The sequence below is a fragment of the Rattus norvegicus genome, chromosome 15, assembly GCF_036323735.1.
Source record: "Rattus norvegicus strain BN/NHsdMcwi chromosome 15, GRCr8, whole genome shotgun sequence".
Lineage (NCBI taxonomy): Eukaryota > Metazoa > Chordata > Mammalia > Rodentia > Muridae > Rattus > Rattus norvegicus.
The window spans coordinates 88,739,786-88,748,644 of record NC_086033.1 but is presented as its reverse complement, the minus strand read 5'-3'; the positions used below and the strand labels follow the sequence as shown (position 1 = coordinate 88,748,644).

Below are 8,859 nucleotides of genomic sequence, written 5' to 3'. Positions count from 1 at the left end.
CTGAAAAAAAAAAGAACCAAAAAAAAAAAAAAAAAAAAAAAAGAGAAGGTCTACTTCAGGGCTACATGTTTAGCCCATGGCAATACACTTCAATCTTAGGTAGTAGCTACTTCTCGGTTATTATAGAAAAAAGAAGAAGCTACTTGCACTGTGCAGAATTCCTTCGTGGTGAAAGACTACTCTGCCAGCTACAACAGCTAACCATTGAGCCTTACTGAAATAGCTGTGGCCCATGAAAAAGGTAAAAAGAGACTACTGGGAGCAACTTCTCTCAGGATAGTGTGGGTAAGAGAAGTACCACCCAAGAGCAACCAAATGGGCTTGAACGACTGACCCTACCATCTTGGAGACCCTAAACTGATGGAGTTACAGACACTTCCTTGGTCAAATTTCAAGGACCATAAAGCTCTTCGTTCGTCTCCACCGTGTGTGAATATGAGACTCTAACGCCACAGTGGGTATCCTGTGAGCATTAGGGGTGCCACTTTTCTGTATGGAATGTCCACACATCCTGTGAGCATGTAAATGTTGGGGAAGGGGCAGAATTCTGGAAGGTGTCTGTGTCAAGATCAAGGGAAACTTCGGGCAATGACTGAAGCTGAAAACCAGCAAGTTCTTTTCTAAAGGCCACGTAGAGCCAATGTCGTGCTAATAGATCCCAGTGATCAGGCAAATAATAACTTCTTCCCCATGGGCTCTAAAGTGAATACACAGTGCAGGAGCCTGTGCTCACCGAAGCCCAGCCTTGTGATACAGAATTACAAGGAGTCCCCTGACAGCAAAGCCCCAGCATTTGACGCCATCTAGAGGAAGGGCAAGGAGACAAAATGAGCATTTACCCTGGAGAGGCAGAGTCATCCAGAAGAAATTATCTAAACAGGAAGAGACAGAAATGTGGTTAATTAGCAAGATTAAAGCACCTCCACCCTAAGGACAGAGTTAACGAGCACAGCAGAGACTTCCCAAACTTCTGAGAAGCTCAGAGCACAGACTTTATGGGGCAGCAGTCACAAGGCAATGCTATTTATCCCATTTTTAACACCTCACACTCCCAAAGTGGGTTCCTTGGGAGCAAGGAGATTTACCCTGTTGATAATTTGGACTGATTGTAAAGGGAAAGAAGGACTTCTCAGTCTTGACATCAGCCGACCTTGGTGTCCGTAAAGACATCTTTTATCAGCTGCTTTCTGCCATGTGCCCTGCCCTGTACAATGAATATAGTCAAGGATGAAAAGAAGGTTATCTGACGCTCCTCTCCCTAGCTTGGTTTCTCCCGTCTTGTCTTTCCCGACTTTCATTTTCCTTCACTGTTACAAGACAGACAATAAGGTTAGAAGGAAAAAAAATCTATTTACAAAGTGATTCGATGTTTTTTAGCATGAGAAAAAATCTAGGCTGGGTGACAGGAAATAGTGACTGTTGTTCTGTCGCTGGCCACAGTGTCTATTATTCAAGGGGAAAATGGCATGGACTTAATTTGGAATGTTGAGTTAGACATGCAGGGTTCTTACAGGAAGAGCTGTCTCTGCTAATACGGGTCATGAAATTCCAAAGGGCTGAGCACTCAGCTTGCCAAGCTTATTCCACTGGTGTGCTGATGTTTTCCCTCCAGAGAGGTCGTGTACTTCTCTTCTTAACTTGAAGGTGGCCAATGGTGGGGATATTTGCGTAAGGTGGATGGGACAAGGCCGCTGTTTGATGTTTGGTTTGGTTTGGTTTCTGAACAGTTTGTTCTTAATCAATTACGTCCATCACCATCATCTTAAAAATCCCTTGTATTAAAACTTGTCCTGGCGCCAGTATTACACTGCTGCTCCAACATATAACCACAAATTTCATGACTTGAAATAATACAAAAAAGGCAACATTCTGGGATTGCTGTCTGTATGCAGGTGAGGGCAGGCACAAGATAAGGCAAGGCCTGTGATTGGGCAGTGGAAAAGGAAGGTGGGCTGGGAATTATAGAGATAGGGAGAGTGACAGAGAGGCGGAGGAAGAGAAAGACGATCCAGATTCCGAGTGGCTTTAAATACCCACAGGTAGCTATGAATATCTTAGAAAGGATGGATAATTACAGGACAATTTGTCTTATCTAGGTGGGCAGATTCTATCAATATCAATTGGCTCTGAGTTCATTGTCTGGACGTTTTGTGGGGTGAGAATTTAGCGATATAGATCTGATTGATAAATTACAAGCCTCTGGAGTTTTGATTATACTGAGTTATGGGGGTTTGTGACTATAGCCACGGGGAAGCCAATGGCTGGGAACGTGAGCTGAATCTGCAGCAAGTGAGAGCCACGCACAAGATGGCCGCTCGATACATGGGGTTAGCCATGGAAGCGGGAGAGACCGCTGGGGCCAGAGAGTAGCCCAGCGCTAGCATAGGATGATACAACAACATTGCACAGGTAAACCTCTGACACTAGCTTCACTGGGCTAAACCTTGAGGTATCAGCATTCCTTTCTGACACTCTAAGGTAGAGGTCGTTTAAGCTCCTGTAGCCCTGTGCACCCCTGGGTTCTTGTTGGCTATCTTCAAAGCCAATGGCAGGAGGTCATTCACACCTTTCTCTCTCCCTTGTCTACTCATAAGGAAGTCTTGCTTATACTAAGTCTACCCAGGTAATGTATAATCATCTCTTATTTTCAAGCAAGCTCACTACTAGTCTTACCACCACCTGAAGTCATTGCTACTATGTGCAACATGGAGTCCCATAGTCACAGGACACAGGGATTAGGATGCAAAAAAACTTACAGCAGCCATTTTTCTACATACTTCAATTCGTGTCCCAAAATATAACATGGGGGAGAATCACAAACATGTTTTTATGGAAAGTAACAGGCTTTCTAACATGCTTTCTAATTTATGGTTTGTGAATTAGTTATCTCATTCAAGCCTTTGTGGGAATATTGTCTTTGTCAACCCTCTAAGGTTTTCATTTGATCAATTATGATAACAGACAAAATTGAGCAGTGAAGATGACTCGACTGGTGGAGTCCTTGCCACGTACACATGAGGACCCATGTTTGATCCTTACAGCCAATATAAAAATACTGGGTTTGGTGTGGCCATACACCCATCATCCCAGCATTTGGGAGGCAGAGACAGGTAGACCCCTGGTCTCACCTTTTGGTCAGTGTAGCCTAACTGGTGAGGTTCAGACCAGTAAAAGACCTTGTCTCAAAAACAAAGGCAGAGAGAGGATAAGGAGGACAGAAGATGCCAGCCTCTGGTCTCACAGGCATGCAAGCAAGGGATAATAGAGAAAGAGTATCTTCAAAGGAGATGGGGCCACCCACCCATCTCAAAGTTTTGAACCCAGAAATGTTCCTGTCCAAAGGAAGAACAGGGACAAAAATAGAACAAGACTGAAGGAAGGGTCAACCTGGGATTCATCATGTCTGCAGACACCAAACCCAACACTGTTGCCGTGGTCAAGAGGCTCTTGGACAGGAACCCAGTGTGGTGGTTTCTTGGGAGGTCCAATCAGCAACCAGCCAATGCAGATGCAGATGCTTGGAGCCAACCATCAGACTGAGCTCAGGGAACCTGGTGGGGAAGCTGGTGGAAGGACTGGAGGAGCAGATGGGATTGCGACACCATAGAAAGAATAACATAGTCTGGCCTGACCACCCAGTTCTCCCAGAGTCTAGACCACCAACCAAGGAGTGTACCTGGAGGGATCCATGGCTCTAGATACATATGTAGCAGAGGATGGCCTTGCCTGACAGCAAATGGGGGTGGGGGTGGGGGAGTTGGTCCCGGGGAGGTTTGATGTCCCAGCATAGGGAGATGCTAGAGTGATGGGGCAAGAGAGTGTGTTGTGGGGAGCACCCTCACACAGGCAAAGGGGAGGGTGGAGGGCAGATGTGGGCTGAGGGGTTGATGGAGGGGTAACTGGGAAGTGGCTGGGAAGTGGGATACCATTTGAGATGTAAGCAAATGGAGTGATATAAAAGAAAGGAGGTGAGATTCTCTTCATTATTATCTTTGTTACTAATGTAATTGACAGACTACAGGTTTTCAGGTTGGAGAACTTCTCATAGTTTATCTTTCATTCATTTCCAGAAGACATAGCACTTCTGGCCCATCGTCTGTGAGAAGTGTATGAGAATAACTAATGAGGACATACCCTCAGGCTTCTCTCACTACATCCTCACCGGAGCCACCCTCCATTTAAGGAGTCCCCAGATTCTTTCGAATCCTTATAAATCCTGGGGGAAAGGTAGATCTGACTATAGTTAAGCAAAATATTTTGTTTTAATTTTATGTGAATCTTTTGGCCTATGCTTTTGCATCACATGAAGGCATCACACCCATGGATACCAGAAGAAGGCGTCAGACCCACGCTTGCGAGCTGCCACGTGGATGCTTGGAACTGAATCCAGGTCCTAGGCAAACACAACAAGCCATTTTAATGGTGGAGCCATCTCTCCAGTCTAGCACAGTCTCTCTTAAGTGTTCACTCGTGATATAAAATGTGGCTGAGTGGGTTGCTGTAGCGAAGAGTGACCAGGCCTTCACTAACCATTCCCTCTGAACACAACCTGAAGCCCAGCCTTCCCCATAAGGTGCCAGGGAAGCAATCACTCCTAATCCCAAATGTTGCTTCCTAAGCCAATGTTCTTATCTAGGCCTCAAATAAATGATTACATTGCTAGCTCTGATGTTTGCTATTTTCTGCTTGTGTAGTTGGCTTTCTGTCTTCTACCGTTTATATGTTCTGTTACGGATCAGAAGAGAGCTTGTTGGCTCTTGTGCCTGCTTGCCTCGCAAATGTTTTTCCTGCTCCACTCACCACCCTTGACAAAAATTAGGTGCATTACCTAGAAAGTAGAATAGAACCTACTAAGAAATATGTTATTTAATGAATTATACATTTTATTTAAAAAAAAACACTAAGTCTATCCAATGTATGATATTTCAAGCCATTTTATTCTGTCCCCAGATATTTTAGGCAGAAGAAAGAAGAACTATGGGTTGCTGGTTATCAGGTGGTGACACCACCCTTCTTTGGTTATATAACCCGTCACACCCTAACCCCAGTCCCAGAGATCCTTTAGATTCTGTGTCATGTTATACTGGCATCTACAAAAGCAACCAGGCAAGCTGGTGACCTGGGCAAAGCTAAGATTACCAAAACAGGATCACTCTGTGTTTTGTTTTGTTTCCTTTGTAAGGCTTGTGAGTGTCAGATTTAGCGTCTTTGCTGTTTGGGTTTTTCTGATAACCCTGAGGGTTCATCCCAAATGAACCTGTCCCTCCTTGGCTTTACTCCAAGCAGCCAACAGGGCATTGGTTACAGAAGCAAAATAACGCCAAAAAGAGTCTTCGCTCAGCTTTGACCAGCCTGTGGGGCTTCTGTTAGCTGGTTCTGCCTTTGTGTTCACCTGAGGGTATGGAAACTTTTGGATTAGAAATGTATAAAATGCATATGCACAAGAAGAAGCAAGCTTTCAAGCCCAGTACTGTTTCTACAGGAAACAAGAAAAGGTTATAAGAAAATGTGTTGAGTGGGAAGAAGGAAAAAAGAATGGTGAAATTCGATGTTTTCTTTTTTACTTTAAAGAATATTTTTAAAGTGTGTGTGTGTGTGTGTGTGTGTGTGTGTGTGTGTGTGTGTGTTCTGTTCTTGTGTTTGGCTTGAGTCCTGGGCTCACTCAGCAAGGGCTGATATATCCCAAAATAATAGAGCTTAATTAGCATACTGCAACTGCCTGATAAAATCAGTTGTGTTGGTTTCCAAAGTGAGTAGTGTTGTTTATGGGAAAGCTCTAGATTATAAAATAGACCTGAGAATAACTCCAAGGAGGTCCTGGGGAACCTCAGGAAATAGGGAGCTAAGAAGGCATGAACTGGTCATGAGAGACTCATTCTAGGTCCAATGGTTCCACATAGCAGAAAGCACCTTTCATGGTCTGTACATCACTAAACATGGATCCCTAACACTTCCTGCTCTCTCAGCAGCCTCAAAAATGAGCTCACCTAGTCACAGTCCTCCCCTGCGTTGTTTTACATGTTTCTACAGGGACTGTACCTTTTTGACAGGGTATTTTTTTGACTCTTTTATTTGTTTCTTTGTTTGCTTGATTGCTTAGTGTCGCTAGGTGAGCACACATGGGTTTGCATGTGTGTTTGTCTGCATACATGTATCTGTAGTTCTATGTGTGCTTGGTGTCCATGGAGACTAGAAGACAGGAATTCGTGGATTCGTCGTCTTTGTCTCTCTTTCCTACCGTGCTCTGTAGTGGACAAAATCAAATCGCTGTAAAATAAACTAAAGAAACGTATCTGGAACCCAGCATTAGGCATCCCCTCCCGTCCACCTGCTATGAACTATGCATGAACTATGAACGTTCACGGATGGGGAAGCACATTGCCGCTGTGGCTGAGTATTTTTCTCATGTGAAAAGCTTAACCTTTAGAAATTTGGCCAAAGGTCCTGGCCTTGTAAATTCACACTGGTTGGCCAATTGGTCCTCTCAGCAGTCTTATACAGTAAGGAGTAGGTAATTTTCTGCGAATACTTTGACAGCCACGTGTGTTGGCCATATCAGAACACCCTAGTCTCTAAATGAAGCACACTTTCTGGGATGAGTCATAGATGACATGCAATTAACCAAGTCTGCCAGCAAACGAAGACTTGTACTAGCTGAGAGTGAGAGAATGCAACATAAGAATAACGTTAGGAGAAAAGTCAATCGCTATGGGAACACAAGAGCTCGTCCATCTGCCTGACACCTAATCAGTTTTGTTTTCTTGGTTTTTTTTTTTCCTCTAGGATTACTTCATTAAGAAAAAGTAATCAACATGCAGAAGTCTTGTGACGAGAACGAAGGAGCACCCCAGAACACTCAAAAAAGCAGATGAAGGCCATCCTTCGGAAGATCCACCACAGCAGGCAGGAGAAAATCTTCAGGCTTCTGGAGAAAATGTGAGAGAGGAAACTGATGGAAGCCTTAGAGGAGAGCCTGCTGAACCCAGCCCAGAGCCAAAAGAGGACACTCCTGCAAGGCATCCGAACCCTGAAGAAGTGATAAGAGGAGTAGATGAGTTGGAAAGGCTTAGAGAAGAGATAAGAAAAGTAAGAAACAAGTTTGTGTTGATGCATTGGAAGCAAAGACATTCCCGAAGCCGTCCTTACCCTGTGAGCTTCAGGCCTTGAAATCATTTTTCTCTGATATTGAAATGTGGCTGCTGCTTTCTTTCTCTTAGCATTTTCTGATGTATCTTTGAACTTCATTGTACTTTTAATAATAATTACCTGGTGGAATTTTCTCTTAGGTAGTTTCGTTGTTACCAGCATCTCATTGGATTTTGGATTTTTGTCCCATTTTCCGCGTTTATCTTTCAGTTGGAAAGTTTCACACTTATGCATGGAAATATACAAACAGCAGGTTGAAAAGCAGCATATTTAGGATCAGCTCACATATATAGGAAAATTCCTAATTATGTGTGTATATGTATAATTATACGTACCAAAAAAGTTAAAAAAAATAACGTTAGACTGGTTTCAAAGTCTGTATCAGTGCCGAATATCAAATACTTCCTTATCATTTCCCTCTCTACCTCTATACTGAATTCAAAAGGTTGTCTGATATTGACCCGGGTGGTTAGTTAAAATGCATTTACTTCCTTTTTTAAGTTCACACAATTCTAATCATGGTTCAAAAAATTATTAAGAGTTATATTCAGAATTATGCTCTCGAAATTTTAATTTGCTAAAATGGTGCCTTTCACAATCATTTTCCTATCATCACTTGCATGAACGCTGATCCGAGGAGCTATTCAACTCCCACGGGCTGCACCTGGTAAGGGGCAGGAAATGTGGATACATTCATACGCTCAGAATTATTTTATTAGGCTATTTGCCCAGGTTTTAGAAATACCGTGCCCCGAATATTTAAACCATTCCCCCTTTCCCTCCAGAGGACAAAACCTGGATTGAAATAGCTTCCTTCCTTTTTTTTTTTTCAATCAGCTACAAAAGAGAAAGAGATGAATTAAGCCCTTGGATTAAATTAATGCTGAATGTAGTGACTGGTAAACATGTCTCAAATTGAGAAGTGCTTGTGGGGGGAGGGGAGGGCTCAAAGAGAATCAGCTGAAGATAGATAATAGGACAACTGGACCATGAGTAAATGGCGTAAGGGTCACCTAGGAACCCTGATTTAAAACAGTAATGTCTTGATGTAACAAGTCGACAGGACTTCTTCATGTCTCTCCCCTCAAGCTTTCAGAGGCTTCTGGGGGCCTTCTGTTTGCCTCGGCCGCCGAAGGTTTGGTTCCTTTAATCAAATCCCCCTCCTCCCAATGCTCTAACCTCCTGCTCTGAGAAAGGAGCCTTTGCTCAGCAGACCAGTACCAACTTCTATCCATCTTCTTCTCTTCCCTCCAGCAGCCGAGGCAGCTGATTCCAATGTCATATGAGGACTTCCAGGAGAGCCACCAGCGATATAGGCAAGAAGACAAAGACCCCTGACTGAGAAGGCTGCCGAGGAACCTGGTGAGGAAACAAGAGCTATCTGACTAGTACTGGTCTCCTGTCCTCAAGGGTTGAGTTCTTAGGTCTCAGGCAGAGGAAGAGAAAGGCAGGCGAGTGTGACAGGCACATGAGTGTTTGGCTTTCTTTGGCTTCCCTTTGGAGCTCAGCCTCTCTTCAGAATTTCAGCGCTCGCTCTCGCTCTTGTTCTTGCTCTTCTGTGTGTTCTTGCTAGTTTGCTATCATGTTGCTGCTATCTTTTCTGTCCTTGCTAAATAGAACGATCCTTTAAAATGAAGTCTGGTTCTCTTTGGACCCACAGGGTAGTAGACCTTTCTGTGGTGATCCTCTGTCACGAATTACTCCCCTTTTTCT

General features: G+C 43.8%; 1 pseudogene; it reads left to right on the top strand.

Annotated features, from left to right (window-relative positions):
* Positions 1-6,812: 6,812 nt before the first annotated feature.
* On the top strand, positions 6,813-7,436 carry Tceal8-ps1 (transcription elongation factor A like 8, pseudogene 1; annotated as a pseudogene).
* The last annotated feature ends 1,423 nt before the right edge of the window (positions 7,437-8,859 follow it).